The sequence below is a fragment of the Chinchilla lanigera genome, unplaced genomic scaffold, assembly GCF_000276665.1.
Source record: "Chinchilla lanigera isolate Chin_1 unplaced genomic scaffold, ChiLan1.0 scaffold00205, whole genome shotgun sequence".
Lineage (NCBI taxonomy): Eukaryota > Metazoa > Chordata > Mammalia > Rodentia > Chinchillidae > Chinchilla > Chinchilla lanigera.
The window spans coordinates 346606-363573 of NW_004955606.1; the positions used below are offsets into that span (position 1 = coordinate 346606).

Genomic DNA, 16968 nt, shown 5'->3' on the forward strand with positions numbered 1-16968 from the left:
CATGCAATAGAATGGGATAGTCTTGGAAAAAGCAATTTAATCTAACTTTAGCTGATAAAGATTAGTGATTTACACATTGCTTCTTACAGTATCTGGCTCTCCCGATCTTTCTGGCTGGCTGGCTGGGTGGCGTGATGGTGAGGCTTTAGGCTTTAAGGAAACAGCTTGCCTCTTTGCTTTCTCTGTAAAATGATTAAAAAAAAAAAAAAAAAAAAAAAAAAACACCACAAGGCTGTTTTGGGACTTGAAAGTGACAAGGGAAGCACTTTGAAGAATGAAGTGTGTTCAGTAAGTACTGAATAAAGACCATAGAAACAAACCAGAGATCACAAACCAGCAGCCCACTCACCAGGGGCCGCTTGGAGGCAAGTTTTATCCCAGCCCAATGGGGACACCAGCTCTGTTCCCCTGCTCACTTCTGCCTCTTGTTGCTGCTGGGCTGAGTATCAGAAGCCAATACCAATGTGTTCCCCTACTGCTGCTCTCTCTTAAAGAGGAGAAATGCTTCTCTACACCCATGATTTTATAAAACTTGGGGAAAATAAATGACGGATACAGAAAACCGGATAATTTTTAAAATGTTTTGTTAGTATATGTTTGCAATACATAATACCAGCCAATACATGCATTTTGGAGAAGTGGAGCATGTATATATCACATGTTGGTCCTTTTTACTTCCCTCTTCCCTCCACCTCCTCCTTGTCTCCCCGCATCCTAAAATTCCCTTCCCAACTCCATAAAGTCTATCTCCCTGTTTCCTACCATTTAACTTTTATTTTGTTCTTTAGTATACTTTGGATTTCTCATATAAGAGAAACCATTCAATATTTAACCTGTGTCTGATTTATTTAATGTAGCATTATGATCTCAAAGTGTATCCATTTTTCTACAAAAGACTCAAATTTATCCTCCTTTATGCATATAAACCACACTTTATGTATTCATCTGCTGATGGTCATATAGACTGCTTCCAGTATTTATTGTGAATTGTGCTGTGTAACATAGCTATGCATGTATTATTGTAACATGATGCCTTTAAGTCTTTCAAGGAGACACGCAGAAGAGGTATGGCTGGGTGAACAGAATTTCTATTTGTAATTTTTTAAGGAATCTCCATACTGATTTCCATAGTGGTTACATTAGTTTACATTCTCACCAACAGTATAGAAGGGCTCTTTTTCCCCTACAACCTCACTAGTATTTGCTGATTTTTAAGTTCTTGGTGATATATTTTTCATGTATGGATGGGGAAGCAGATATTATTTCTTTTTTTTTTTTTTTTTTTGGTTTTTCTCCGGTACCAGGAACCGAACTCACGACCTTGCGCTTGCCAGGCAGGCGCTTTTGCCGCTGAGCTAAATCCCCAGCCCATCAGATATTATTTCTGTTGACTATAAAGGTAATCAAGCTAACTCATTTATGTGAACTTTTGGGCATTATATGTATATCAATCTACTGCTCTTGATTTTTAAGTCACTGGGGATGGGGGGCAGCACTATTATCTGGCTGTCAGAAGAAATGATCCTCTGTTCTCAGAGAATCTCAGGACTAGGAGCAGCTAAAAAGCCATTACAAGCACACAGAAACTCACCTGCAGGGAAGTTATTCCCCTCCACCCTGCATATCCCACGGGAGGGGAGCTACTCTACGAAACTTAGAGTATAAACATCTGAAGTTGGGTGGTTTTTTTAAAAAAACATCAATTGCACAAAAATAGAATGGAGATGCCTGAGTTTGAAAGGTCCTCCTGTAAACAAGAGGAGCTTAATCTTGTCATTCACGGACAGCAGCTCAGTGGGACTCGGTTTCCACCAGTGTGGATGCGTGCACATTCCTTAGGATTTCTTATTTATGTAGCCCATCCTACAAGAGACCACAGCAGATGCCCTTTCTCCCTGCCCCTACAGAAGAACTACTGGGGAAGCAATGCCCTCCCCTCACAGGTGACCCCCACGAGGCTGCCCCTGAGCACAGTCTATGGAGCGGGTGATTTTCCTCTGCCTGGACCAGGGCCAGTGCACGCAAGAGACAAGCCTTGATTTCCTACCAGTACCCCTTCCGGACACCTTTTAGTCCTGTTTCTTGCCTTATTTTATATTTTGGAATAGATATATATGTCTATCTAACATTTCATGCTCCATATTCTATTTTATGTTACTTAAATCGATATCAATTTTATTTCTGTAGAGCCCAAAAGCAGCTGATACTAGCAACAACCACACTGCTCAGTAACTTAATGGGAGTAATAAAAGTAAAACAAGGAAAAGGGATGAAAAATAATGGGGCCGAGGATGGGACAGCTCATTTAAATCAAAATGCTTTCCTCTTATGAAAGTTGTCACATTTCTAAAAGCTGAGGTCCAGCTTTCTCAGCCATCTCCAGCAAAACAAGCAGCTAGACTAAGAAATCACACGGGGAGACTGAGCCAGACATGGCTTAGTGGCAACTATCAATTCTAGGCAGACAGTCTCTCCTCAACATGTTCAGCATGGCTCAGTGAATGCCGTCCTAGGGCCAGACCACAGAGAGCCCACAAATACAACATCCTAAGTGGTAGAAGCACAAGATTCATCACCTGGAGCTTTACTAAAGGCTTCTCTGTCCACCAGCCAACCCTGGCCTTGGACAAGATGGGAAGTCACTCATCCTGTGCCTTTGGACTTTCTAATCCGGACAGCCCAGCAACAGAGATAAATAAACCTGAAATATGGGCTGGGTCCATCAGAAGCGAAGCGTTTGGACAATGCGTGTGTTTGGATGGTGGTTCAAAGTCAGGTCACATTTTTTATGCTTCCCAGGGGCAGGACAAGAGACTGGGTGTCCTGGGGACAGCATGGAGCCGTGGCTGGGTGGACTTCCCCAGATGAACCACAGCACATTAACCACTCTGAGTCTCCGCTTGGTGGGAAATGAAAGTGGGGCCCAGGGCGAGCGAGGGGCTGCTTTGCCTAGTGTCACAGCAGAAGACCTAGTGCTGGTCTGGTCAGCCAGGGAGGGATCTGAATGCTCTGGAGGCTCTGATGAAAGGAGGAAGGCAGAGCTCAGTGGTTCAGGGATGCTTGAAGGAGAACACACAATGGCAGTCCTGAGGACAGCTTAGGAAGAAAGGCGTAGGCTGGAGCAGGTGGCCCCTCGGAGGGGGAGGAGCGAGCAAGGCGTTCCTTCCTGTGGCCCGCGCAGGGCGGGACTCCTATTTGAACCTGCTCTCCAGAAGCTGAGCTCACACTGCTGGGTCTGGGGCCTCGTGTTGCTCCCTCCGAAGCTTCCTTCCCTGGCCGCTGGGGGTGTCTGAGTTCAACATCCCTCCCAAGTCTCCTCAAAGGTCACGGCCAATTCTCGCAACCTCCTCCAAGAAAAGCCCCCCCCCCCCACTTACTGACCCAAGGACAATAGGAGACAGACAAGCCTTTTATAGCTGTTGCTGAGCTCATCCTGATTCAGTTCACTCCTTGGGGGTGTGGGCACCCCTCCACCCTTAGCTATTTAGTGTAGCCTAGCTCTTGATTCTGCACTGCAGTGCCTGCTATAATAAATACACACCCCCACCTTCCTGTCTGGTCAAAGGGAGCAGAGCCTCCCTCTGCCCGCACTGACCTCTCCGCTCTTTAAAATACTAATTCTCAATTTTGAGAGAAGAAAAACATTTTTGTGAAACTATCCTTTCTCTGAATAGCTTTCTCTAATATGAACTTGAAATTTTTAGGAGCATTTTGTAATCCAGGAATCTGGGTAAAATCATTCATGAGTGATATATTTGCCTGTGTACATTGCAAGTTGTGTATTTAATTCCTCCCTCCCTATGTTTTATCTCTCACTTGTACCTCTGGAAATTTAGGTACCCTAGGTGCCCCTGCAGAACAAACTCCACAGGGAATCTCACTGCTACAGAAGGGCAAGCATTCTGCCCCAAGGTGCTATAAATGAAAATGTAAAATCTGATATATTTTGGCAAACAGTTTCTCTTCTGATGTTCAGTGGCTAGAGTTGTATTAGATTTCTTCACACTGAATCATTAGCCTAGGAAAGGCAATGTATGGAAGACAGAAGTGTGTGCTAGGGTCAAGCCAGAGGTCAGACCAAGCATAGGCCCTGCCTGGTAAGACTGCAGAGGCCACTGGAGATGGCTTCTCTTACCCAGAAGGTACAGAAGCTATCTGTTCTCTGATCTCTGAATCACCATTTCCAGACCAATTCTTTTTATGAAAACAATTTGGAAAGGGGCCATTTAAGTTAATGAAGAATAACTAAACCCCATCAAGCCCGCAAAAATGGCAACAAAAGGCTAAGTCCCTTTCTTCAAAACACTTGACCTGCACTAAGTTACCAGCACAGCACGAAAGATCTCTGAGCACCTCCAAGCAGAGAGGACACCAAAGTCATCCTTCCTCCCTTCCTCCTAGGGACTTCTCTGTGTGCGGTGGGCAGAGTGCGCGTTTTCTAGCCACCTGCATCTGTAGGGCCTCAGCAAAGGCAGAGAACACCTCTGCAAATCAGCCTATCGCATTGTGCATGATGAATAGATACAATTTCTACTTCCAAGTTAAAATAAATTAATTTTAAAAATTTTAGAATACCAGTTATATAAAGGAGAAAGCAATGGCTCTCAGAGGGCCATGAGTTGCAGGAGTCACCCACAGACCCTCTGGTTCTTTGTGCCTCCAGTCTTCTTCTGTCATCTCTAACTCAATCCATATCTCCACCACCCTCCCACATGCTCCTGGCACAGGTCTGCCCAGGACAGATGATTAGGAAACAGGTCCAGGAGAAAGAGGAAGAGAAGTGGGTTTTTTAATAACTTTACAAAACACACAAAGCTGTGTCAGTTCCAAGCTTGTTCCTACATCAGGACATTTAGACATGTTACTCCCTTCAAGTGGAAAGTAACTTTTGCTGTTCTGATAAAGGCATCAAATTCTATAATTGTAAATATGATATAATAGAAATATAAATTATTACAGGTTACAAATATTGTTGTTCATTCTCTGCAGCCTCTTCTAACTCCTCTCCCACACCCAGTCCCTTGGGCTGCTCCAGGAAAACACAGCAGGCCTGGCATCATTGAGACTCTGCACAGGGAGGAAAGAGATCAAGTCCTTCTCCACCCTTCAGCAAGAGTTGATGCCATTCTCCATGCAGGTGCTCCCACAGGCAGGGGACCTGCTTTGTAGTCCTTCGTATCTACTTGCCTGATGAAGCCACAAATAGTGACCATGTCAACAGTGAACAGTCTTGACTGGGAAACGTGTGTACTTTCACTGGATATGTACACACATGCCAAGAGAGTTTGTTGTGGACGCAGCTGCTCCCAAATTCTCAAGCCATTTCTTAAGATGAGGATTTGTAGAGCAAAGAGCATCTGCTATGAAGATGAACACACCTAAGTTGAAACTCTGGCCCCTGTTTTCTCAGTGATGATGCCCTTTTCAGTGAAGGCAAATTCCATCTCTGCAATCTTCATCTGGAGAAGAAATGGAGTTGCAGTGAGGAGCAAATGGAATAATGTGTATAAGACACCCATCACTCACTAGATGCTCAATAAATGGCAGAGGGTACCATTATTCTTCCAGGGTTGGATGGAAAAGCATAATATTTACTAACTATTATTTGCTCTGCCTTGAGTTTAGAGTTTTTAGTTATCTATTCATTTCATACAGACACACAAACTATGAAGTATATTAAAGGGAATTTTTAATAAAGTTAGAGTCATGACTCTAGTATAGGTGTAAAGTAAATGCGTCAAAGATTTTGTTTTACTTGGAAATAATGAGAAGACTGGTAAGATATTACAAGTGAGTAAAAGGAAATTCAATAAACATTTCTATAGACATTCAAATACCTTTACACACAGATGAGAACTGGACTAATATCCATAGGTTTATCACTTGTATTGCACTGGACAAAATTTACTTGAATTTTTATGTTCAAGAACTATTTGAAATTTACTATGATTTTTCTATAACTTACAGAATTGTAAAATGGCTCAAACAGTGAAAGAGGCAGCCCTCTCATAGCACTAGATAATCCGGAACAGTTACCATACGCCCTTTTTATTTTTGTTCATTTCAAAGAATTCCACAGCATTTTCTGATGTAACTGTTATTATCCTCAACTGCAGTGAGAAAACAGATTCATCATGTGATACGTCTACAGGCACACACACAACACACACAGGAGTTTAAACGGCAGTATTTGGGTTCAAACTCATCTGAATCGGCATTGCCTTATCTGAATGGCTGGGATTTTTCTTTGTCCTTATGTTCCAGGGATGAACAACCAATATATCCGTCGGGAAGTCTTCTGCTGTGAGACGTGCGATGAGCTCAAAAGCTTCTGGGAAAAAGAAATCAGCAAACAGACTTGTTACCGAGAACTGGAGGAATATCGCCAGGGAAGAAGCGCCCTGAGAAAGTACGTAGATTGTTTATTGTTATTTTTAAAGTAGGTTCTTTAAAAAGTAGGTTTCTCCAGAAATATGCCAGATGTGAATAGGGGGAACAAAATTGTTTTCCCTACCTATTGTTTTAAGAATTGTGTTACAGTTCACAAGGGAACCCCGGGACTGTGTCCAGGTGGCAGAGGACAGGAACTGGGGGGATGCTTAAGCCAGAACCTGGGGCAGCCAGGCAGGAAAAAGTGCACAGTTTAAGACTGGCCAGCTTAGCAGTTCTGGCAGGTCTCAGCACATATTCTCCAGGAGCAGTTTCTAGTTCCCTCATACCTGGCTCCAGGATGCTTTAGGGCAAGGGAAATACTGGCTGGGTGGTGAAATGGATACAGAGATGATGGAGAGTGGCTGGTTTGGAGATTGGCTGATCTATTGTTAACTGTAAGGACTAATCCTAGGAGGGGGAATCTGTTCCCTGCCACCAAATTTGCAATATGTCAAAACATCATGAAATACAGAAAATAGAACGAAGTTTAATAACAACCACTCATTCAGTCTTGTGACTAGAATTTTCCAAGTGAATCTATGCCCTGCTTCTCAAAGGGCTTGTCAGAAATGCTGACTTTTAGGGTCAGATCTTTCTTTGTTATAGAAGGGGAGCTGTCTGGTGTTTTCTCTTCTTCTTTCTTTTTTTGTTTTATTTTGTTCTGTTTCTGTTTTTTGGTTTGGGTTTGGGTGGTACTGGGATTTAAGCCAGGGCTTTTACACTGATCTACATCCATAGGCCTTTTATCATTGTTTATGTAGAGACAGGGTCTCACTAAGTCACTAACTGGTCCAAGGTGGGCTGGAATTTGTAAAATCCTCCTGCCTCAGCCTCCCAGAGTGCTGGGATTGGCTCTGTCTTGTGCTTTGTAAGACATTTAGCAGCATCTGTGGCATCAAAACACTAGCTATTGATAGCATCCCCTCCCCTATTGTGACAAACAGGTTCCCTGGAGAAAAAGCAGTCTTTATCACGAATCAGTGACTTACAGAACTAAGATAAACACTTTTAAGGTATAAACAAACATAAGGTTGTGTTACTTAAATCCTGATGAACCAAAAAAAATTTCTTCCTCACCTCTTCACTGTGGCAGCATGTGGAACTACATTAAATCTAAGGGTTAACTTGACATATATGTGTCTGTGAAAAACTAGTTCAATAAAAAGATCTCGGGTCTGGGAGGATACATAGTCAGAGGAGGAGAGCAGCATGACCTTTCCCTCACTGGCGAGTGAGCTTCTTGTTCAAGTCAAGGGAGCCCCTGAAAGGAGAGCCTGAAAGGAGAACTTCCATGAGAAGACATGTCACCCTTGCAGCACCCCCTAGTACAGGGCAGCATCTACTTCACAGGAGCAGCGCCTTGGGGCTGGAGGATCAGCTCCCAGGCTCAAGGGTTCTTCATCCTAAAGTGAAGAACAGCCGCCTAAGGCACCCCCTCACAGGGGCATGGTATTAGTGTGTTCTGCTGGACAGAAGAGCATCCTGTCTCCACATTTCTGTGTCTATCAGCATGTCCTGAGCAAAATATGTGTAATTTATATGGGTTAAACTCAGCCAAGCTCTTTACCATTCCAGTCACGTTCCTGGTGGCCTGACAGGCAGAGCCAGGCATTTCTGCATTGCATGCTATGGGGATCAAGTGTTAGAGCACCCAGGGAAGTGGGGAGGGTCCCTGTCACCCCCTCCCGCACTCACACCCATGTCTTGGCCATGGAGCTACATCCCATTTTAAGTCCTGCACTGGAGGGGTCTTCCCTTCGAGAAGGTCAGGATGCTGGGCTAAAAGCAAAATTTGTAAGGTGATCTGAATTTTTAAATATAGCTTCAGTTAAATGGATAGATAAAATAGATAGGTGGGATAAAGATTAAAAGAAAATACAGGAAATTTTTGTGAGTGGCTAATTTTGACTAGTGGGATAACAGATTACGTGTGCGTGCGTGTGTGTGTGTGATCCATTTTTTCCAAAGTTTCTACAATGATCCTGTGTAGTTTTGTAACTAGGAAAATAAGTTATTTTTAAAAGCAACCAATAGCAGATGATCCATAGGACAAGAGTACTATTTCTCTAAGTTCCCATGTGCTTCAGAAAGTACCTTTCCTAATGTTTGGAGTAGTTTACTGTTCCTTCTATGGCCAAAACAATAAACCCTCAAAATGTATTCATCATAAAACAGTTGATAGTTGTCTCCCGCAAATTACTGTTCAAAGACACACACATAGCTGCTGTGTTAGTCAACCATGAAGTTATGCGAAGACTTGGAGGAAGTAGATGCAGGTTCCTGTGGTCTCCTCCTTGGTTCCTGGGCCCACTTTCCAGAACTGTACCTTTATCAACTGTGAAGTAAAAAATCCAAAAGACTTAATCCCAGCACTCAGGAGGCTGAGGCAGGAGGATCACTGCAAGTTCAAGACCAACCTGGGCTACATAGTGAGCTCAAGGCCAGCCTGAACCGCAAATCAAGACCCTGTCTCAAAAAAAAAACAAAAACAAAAAACAAATAAACAAAAAAACCAAAAGACTTCTAAATTTGGTTAGACAATAAATGAAAATGTAAAAAATGCTTTAAAAAGTTTTACAAAAAGAATATAGATATTTTCAAATCAAAATCAAAATGGCAGAACTTGATTTAAATCCCTATTGATCTGTGTAAATGGTTTGAAACACTGCTACCAGAATAGTGATCTCCCTGTGTACATGTGCAGACCAGTGACTGTCATGCACTCTTGGACTCTTGTTCCAGTCCTGTGGTCTTTGACTCCATAACCCACCACATACAAGGGCCTACTCTGTCACACACATACACTCTCTCTCTCTTTCTCACATAGTCTACCTTTCATTTATAAAAGAAAAATCCAAGCCACTGGGCAACCAATAAATATTCTAAGTGAACAGCAGAGACAAAAGTCTACCACCAACCCCTTTGCAGACAGAACCAAACCAATAATGTGATATGCTCCTCTCCCTCTGCCGGGCTGGCCTGTGAGATCTTGTGCCAGTGCTAAGCTGCGTGTTTTGCATATGTCTGAGGGTTCCCTGACCCAGAAGGGGAATGAGAGCTGGAGAGAATCTATCTCCCTTATAACTGGTATATCCGTCAGGGGCCCTGTGTGTGGGATCGCACGATGAAGCAGGGGGCCCTGGAATTGGAACTCTGGCTTATTTTCTGAGTCTGCACCACAGGATGGTTGTGCGCTGGAGAAGTAAAAACTGTTTGCAAACAACTGATCAGGGTAATTTGAGAAAGTTCAACTGCAACATAGGTTTAATCAATGAACATAACCCTGGTTTGCCTGGGATGGGACAGGTATCTAGTTATTATTCGAGTGTAATTTTTTATTCCCTTCTATATTTAAACACATCTCAGTTTAGATGATAAAACACGCAGGCAATCAAGTCTAAGTGACCAGACCACAGTTACAACTGTAAAACTGTACAGTGACTCAGTGAGAAAATAATGCTTTAATGCAAGAAGTATGGTCTTTGAAACCCCTCTTTGGAATTTCATATAGCTCACCATGTCTGGCAGATGTCAAATCTGGTAGGCTTGAAAAGGATAGGGGTTTTAATGAGGCCCGTGTGAAAACTACTCACTTCTGTCTTCTCACATGCCTGCTGATCAACTGGATCACCCAGCATGCTTACAGCTGCAGACCACAACTAGACCACAAATGAAATCAGTATTTCAAACTTTTTACAAAACAAGAGTCTACAATGAGAAATAAGAAGTGAGAAAAAAAGTTAGGTAGATGTTCCATTCAGATCCGCATGCTGATGCTCATCAGCTTGTGTTGACTAAGCCACGTGATCAGAGAACCAACAAGTCACAGAGCAATTAAGCATAGACCTATCTTTTTTGTGGTGAAAAAATACCTATAAAAATGTGTTTCCTATGAGGATGGAATAGGAGTGGCAACATCACCGTCTGATCTTTCATATTAAAACAAAGATCTGCAATGGGAAACCAACAATTGGCTTATAAATTCCCTGAAGACAGGGCTTATTATTTTATTGCCCTTCTTTACATATTATACAGCCTCAGATTTGCCCCATTCTGGGTTCTGTTAATTTGCTTCAAGAAGTTCAGCTGACTGGTGACACTAGCTGCCCTCCTGATCCATCACACTCGGCCCTGGCTTTTCCACCCAAGCACTGAGCAGGCAGAGGTGCTTCTCCTTCGTGATTCCTGAATGCCAGGGCTCCTCTGAGGGGTAAGATTTTCTCAGGGACCTCCCTCCCCATGAGTCCAGCCCCAGCATTCTCAGAACTAGGCGATGGCCTGGGGCGTTTCTGACTCCTGCATTGCTTCCACTCTCTCTGTCCCTAGACATCAGATCAGCACTGAAGTCAAAACACCTTACCATGCAGGACGTGGTGGTTCATGCCTATAATCTCAGCACCCAGCAGGCTGAGGCAGGAAGATCACCATGAGTTAAAGGCCAGCCTGGGCTACATAATAAGTTCAAGGCTTTCCTGAAATACATTGTGCGACCCTGTCTCTAAATAAATAAATAAATGTTAGAAAGGCTTTCCCTGGCCTCCCTGACCACTGTGGTGCCCTCCCCTCTTTAGTTTTCACAGTTTGCTTCCCCAAATCTCATCTGATATATATGTTGAATGGCTGGTCTATGGTAGAAATAGTCTGATTATGGGCCCAGGTGGTCCTCACTGGCTCCCAGTTAGGACAGTGTGATCATGGAGTATGACTCTCACAGACATCACCATGCTTCCTAGTTAAGCCCCATACTTATCAGGGGGAATCTGGGTTTTAGTATTAACTATGACCCCTCCCCAAATCAGAAAAATAAGTAATAAACATTTTGGCATCTCTCAAACTTTAAAAGTGATGCCAGTATTTCTAGGTTGAGGGTAAAAGCACATAACAAAAACGTAAATATCCTAAGCTGAGGGCAAACATGTTCTGTTGAGTTTTAATGCCTCTTGGACAGGTCCTCTCCCAACTCTGAATCTGTGTTTTAAGTATACTCTTCCTCACACTGATCTTCCCTGTTGCAAAATAAGTTTACTGAGAACCCAAAATAAAACAATATGGTGATGAAAGATATTGACCAAGAAGACCAACAATCGGTCTAAATAGTCATGAACCCAGATTTAAAGGTCATTTGGGCAGACAGATGCCTAAATCCTTCCCTGTTTGGCAATGAACAGTGGAATGACTGCTATAGGAAGCGGACAAATGTGTTATGACTCTCAGGTTCCTCAACCATATTACTAAAATACTATTAAATGCATCCTACCAAATGTGTTCTTTCACATCCTCTAAGCAGCAGCCAAGACATGACTGGATGTGCATGAGACTGATGCAGGGAAACTCCTGTGAACGAAAAATGAGAAAGAAGTTGTGGGGCACTGATGAATGTGTAACTCCTGGCTACCTGGGGGGAAATGTATACATATGTGTTCATGGGTAAGTTCGCTATAAAACTCACGGGCACAAATGCTGTATGACACAGCTTGAAATTAATAAGAAAATGTGAGTTTCTCTTTATTATAAATTCCTACATCCAACTGATTCTCACAGCATGATTTTCTTAGTTTTCACCAAACTCTGGTGTCTGCAGCCAATGGTTGCATTCAATCATTATTTGATAAAATCAGGAAACAGACAATTGCTTGATTACTGTCCAGTTCAGTAAAGAAGTCATGTCACTAATCATAATTGCTTTCTAGTTCTGAAAGAATATTTAATAATGTGACAGATATAGGCGGACTACTCTTCTAAGTTCAATCTGTATTATTAAGATTTTCTTTATCACTTTCTGAAGTCTAGGCCAGGGGTTAGCAAATATTTTTTCAAAAAGAATGGGGAATAAATACTTTTCCCTTCATAAGTCATATGGTCCGTGTTGCACCTACTCAATCCTGCCATTATAGCGTGAAAGTGACTCTAGCAATATGTACACAAAATAGCTAAACAAGGAAGCAGAGCTGTACTACAATAAAATTTTACTTACAAACACAGGCAGTCACAGACTTGAAAAGAGAGCCAACCTTTTGTCTAGATGATGAACAGAACAGTAAACCAAGTCATGTATGTTTCACAGAGTCTGCCAACTTCCATGGTGTGAATATTCCCTGTTAGGCCTATTTCCAGCTACCAATGGGCATCGATGACTTTTAAAGAGATGTTTGACAGTTGTACCCCATCATTTAGCACTTTTACCCTATACAAACATACACACTCCTAAATAACTAGAAGAGTACTCATTACTGTAAAAAACAGTAAGTAGTGATGAATTTTGTATATTTGTTCTTTGTTTCTGATATATCTTAACCAAAAGTATATATAATTTAATTTTAATAATGTCTGTATTTAATAATCATTCAAAAATTGAGTTGCCAGCTCTGGCAACTCAAAGAAAGGCAGAACAGGTAGCAAAAGTGATCAGACTATGATGCAGGCCTGACCTCTGTTCAGGACAAAGGGAAGGAACTCGGTAGGGAGACAGCAAGGTAGGCCTCATAAATTCAGGCCAGACTGATGGAGACATCTTGCACTAAAGCTACCTGTTAATGAAGTTCTGTGTTTGAGAAATGAGCCTGCATTAATACCTTGCCAGGTTCAGCCACTGTCTAGAAAGAGCCCACAAGAAGTTTGGCCTGGGCATTTGACTTGGAGTAGATCCAATCCTGCCCTAGCGTCATCGCCCAATTAGCTGCTGAAATAGCTGACACTGCCACTCTGTTATGCCTCCCATGTCTGGTGGCACATTGTCATGGCCACTATACCATGTAAGAGTTAGTTTCATTTGTTAATAATGAATCCATGTTATACTAATAAGTGCATCAAGTTCAATACAACACCCAGGCCGTAGCCCCTAGTCAAAGAACCCAGGTGACAAAAGTCATGTGTTGGGAGGCTGGCTGGGTTGCAGAACCTTTAGAGATGCATGAGAAAGGAGTGCCTGTGAAGGTCGGTGTTTTCCAGATTGATGGAGAGGTCAATCACAAATTACAGCACAAAATAACTACTTAATAACCACAATGAAGGAACATACTGTGACAATTACTAGTAGGTGGACATTAATACAGAAGATCACATAAGTTTAACAGGTCCTTATTTCTTACGTGCAGTGTCTTCTCACCTAGCAGAGTGCAAGGATGCCAGAATGAAGTGGCTGCCACCGCAGGCGCTGTAGTCCTCTGTTTTGCCACCCCTCTTCAAACAGGCTGACTCTGTTTACGTCACTCCTTTTACCTAAAGTTGAGGTGGAAAGAGGGTGACAACCGATGTCCTGAGAGTGTCCCCACGTCCCTCACTCCCCTACTCCTTGTCAACGTTTTAATTCTCAGTCCTTGGTTGCTAACATGCTTTAACAACGAGCATTACCAGACAACAAGTCAGCTTTCCAAATTCTTTCCATTCTTTCCTGGGCCAAAGTTGGAGAGAGTTTTAAGTAAGTTTTCCTGCAGTCAATTTGGTGCCTAGAGGCTTCATAATATTTATACCTTTTAAGTTGTAGTATTTCATGGGAACGTGGAAAGAGTTTGAAGAATTACACTCATTTTAGAGTGGAAAAATTAAAGTGAATCCAATTTTTCCTTCTTTTTTTGTGCACTGTAACTTTTTGCACTTAGTGTTTATTACCTTATACCCAGTGCCTCCAGCTTCTTTCCATTCGCTTCCACGCCCATAACTGAGCAGAGTTTAATCACCTTGTGGGTTAGGATGCCAATTTGAGTTTGAGAGGGGCACAAATATTCAGACCATAGCACCTTCGAAGTCCATTTTTAAAATGTGGCTATATAATGTCCCACCACCATGTGCTAAAAAGATTATCCTTCCCCCATCAAGGTGTCTCTGCTCCTTGCCACAAATCAACTAGCCATATTAGTGTGTATTCATTTCTGAACTCTCTTCTCTGCCTGATTGATCCATTTGCCTGTGGCCAGTGCCACACTATCTTAATGATGATAGTTTTGTACTAATCCTCAAAATTAAGTAGTGTAAGTCCTCCAACTTCCTTCTTCTTCAAAATTACATTGGATAATTATTTCTTTGCTTTTCTAAAACAAAAATGATATTACTATCATCATTATCATTATTATTATTGAGATAGAGACTCTGTTGTCCAGGCTGGTTGTGAATTCCTGGGCTCCTGCCTCAGCCTCTCAAGTACTTACAATTCCAGGTACCCAGATCTTCCATATAAAATTTAGAGTCAGTTTATTGATGGCTATAGAAAAGTCTTCCCAGGACTCTGATTGGAATTATGTTGAACCCAATAACAAATTGGGGAGGATTAAATTTGGGGGAAGTGCCTAATCATAGTCTTCACCCATTTTACTGTTTCTTTTCTTTGCTCATTTGTAAAAGTCACACGCTTCTTGTAAAGTACTCCTGAGAAGAAAAAGGAAATAGGTCAGTGGGCCAGCAGCTGTGAAGACAAAGTCACTAATCAGCTATGTGTGCTCTTGCCCTACCCAGGCTCCGAGAGGAATGGAGGCAGAGGTTGGAAAAGAGACTTCAGATGCTGGATAATCCTGAGCAGGAAAAGCAGCCCCAGCCCGCTGACTGAGAGCTTCCTGCCATGCTGCCTTCATAGACACCAAACTGCCAAGAGCATTTTTTTAGCAGAAAAAGCCAACACCCAGTTATGCTGACTTACTAAGCAGTACTCTGTCTAGCTCCTCTCCCATTTGTGGAGGGATTTACATGTGAAGCCTCCCCTGGTGCTAATGGGGGTTATTATCCAGTTTAATCCTCTTTGCACAGAGGACAGGGTGACCACAAATGGGAGAGGAAGCATGGATTATTTAACATGGAAAGTTCTTAGAGTGCCCCCCCCACCCCAGGTTTCGAAGATCCATGTAACATTACCTAGTCTCACATTTTCTTCGAATTTTGAAATCTGAACATTTTCTTTGAGCTTACAGCAGGCAGTCATTTTGGTGGGAGTCTGGATTCCACAAATCTTCTGGAAATAAGAAAGTAAAAAGTCTTCGTCCTCCTTTACCCCTTTTTGTGCATAGAGAAGTATTGCTGCTTACAGAAATAAAGTTATCGTTATTTCTAAAAATTTAACAATATGGCTTGAAAATGAAGTAACTTGGTTTTTGCTGTTATAAATTTGGAATTTTTTTTCATAGACATGTTTAATCAAAAACACACAGTGAAAGCAGAATAATGCTAGATAAACAGGGCTGCCATGCACTCACATTGCCTGCCCTTGACATCACCCACCCTGGACCACTCCTTTCTCTGGTGCTACAGTAAGTGGCCCCAGCTGCCCCAAATGCTTACTCCAGTAATGTCATCTTCACATTATCCTGCTCTCAGGTCCCAAACATGGCTAACAGGCAGATGGCTTTCAAAGGTAGCTTTGATGAGGACTCCTCTTGTGAGATGCAAGCAGAGGAATGTAGAGTTGGCAACCCTTGCTAACTCAGGGATTCAGATGGCCTAAGTGACCCTGACGGTATGGGGGATGTCTTGGTTACTTTTCTCTCGTTGCTGAGACAAAATACCGATGCCCAAAATTAAGGAAGGAAAGATTTATTTAGCTCACAGTTTGTGGAGATTTCAGTCCATACTTGGCTAGCTCCAAGGCAGGGTGGCACATGGCAGAGGGCAACAGTTCATAACGGTCAAAGATAGCAAAAGCAACAGAAGCAAAAGGGAGGAGTGGTGGCAAGCAGCTTCTTTCTCTTCCTTACATATGCAAACCATCCGCCCCAGGGCGGATATAGCATTCACACTTACAATCCCAGCACTGGATCATGGATCAATCATAAACTCTAAAAGCCCGCCCCATGACTGCATGAGGATTTGGGGGGACATGCATAACACGGGACAATGCTAGAGAGGACATCCAGCCCTCACAGATGCTGTGGGCTCTCATAACATGCTTCCTTCTGCTTCCTTGGAGGACTAATGGCCTCATCATGGCTTAGAGAGCCATGGGTGGAAAGAAGGCTTGGAAGGATATTTTAAGAGACCCAGACAACAGTGCTAGGGCCCCTTCTATGGGCTCCTGTTCAATTCAGATACAAGTAGGCTGTAGACTACAGTTGGGAAAATCTGACCTAATTTGGAAATGGATGTTAATAATAAAATAGAATTTTGTTTGGGACAGAGAACCCTGGGAATAAGTATTAAGATACCTAACCACATCTGAAGGTCAGGGAGAGCCCTCTGAGAAATAGATACTGAGGCTATGTGTATAAACCCCAAAGGCCAGGTCATATACCTCAACTACATATAACATACGAAGATACATGAAAAAACATGCAGGAAAATAGGACAGGGCAGGTATCATGGGCAAAACAGAGCAGCACGTTTGAAGATCTAGGGAGAAGAGAGAGACAGCACAAGGGGACATCAACCTGCCATCCATAGAGAGATGAACACAGAGTGAGGAGGGGACCATCTATGGGAGAATGGAGAAGAGAGCATGGGAGTCTGGAATCAGGCTAAAGAGTTCATCAGCTTGTTAGTTTGTTACCACAGGGTAACAAAGAGCCATTGGCAAGAAGTAGAGGAATGAACTGATTAGATTTGCACTATTTATTTTTT

General features: G+C 42.6%; 1 long non-coding RNA gene across 1 annotated transcript; it reads right to left on the minus strand.

The window, feature by feature from the left end:
* Positions 1-5406: 5406 nt before the first annotated feature.
* LOC106147639 lies at positions 5407-15351 on the minus strand. The gene is made up of 4 exons (XR_001232572.1): positions 15274-15351; positions 13538-13650; positions 5966-6331; positions 5407-5459 (listed from the first exon to the last, which is right to left on the minus strand). It is a non-coding gene; the product is annotated as an uncharacterized LOC106147639 (long non-coding RNA).
* Between the last annotated feature and the right edge of the window lie 1617 nt (positions 15352-16968).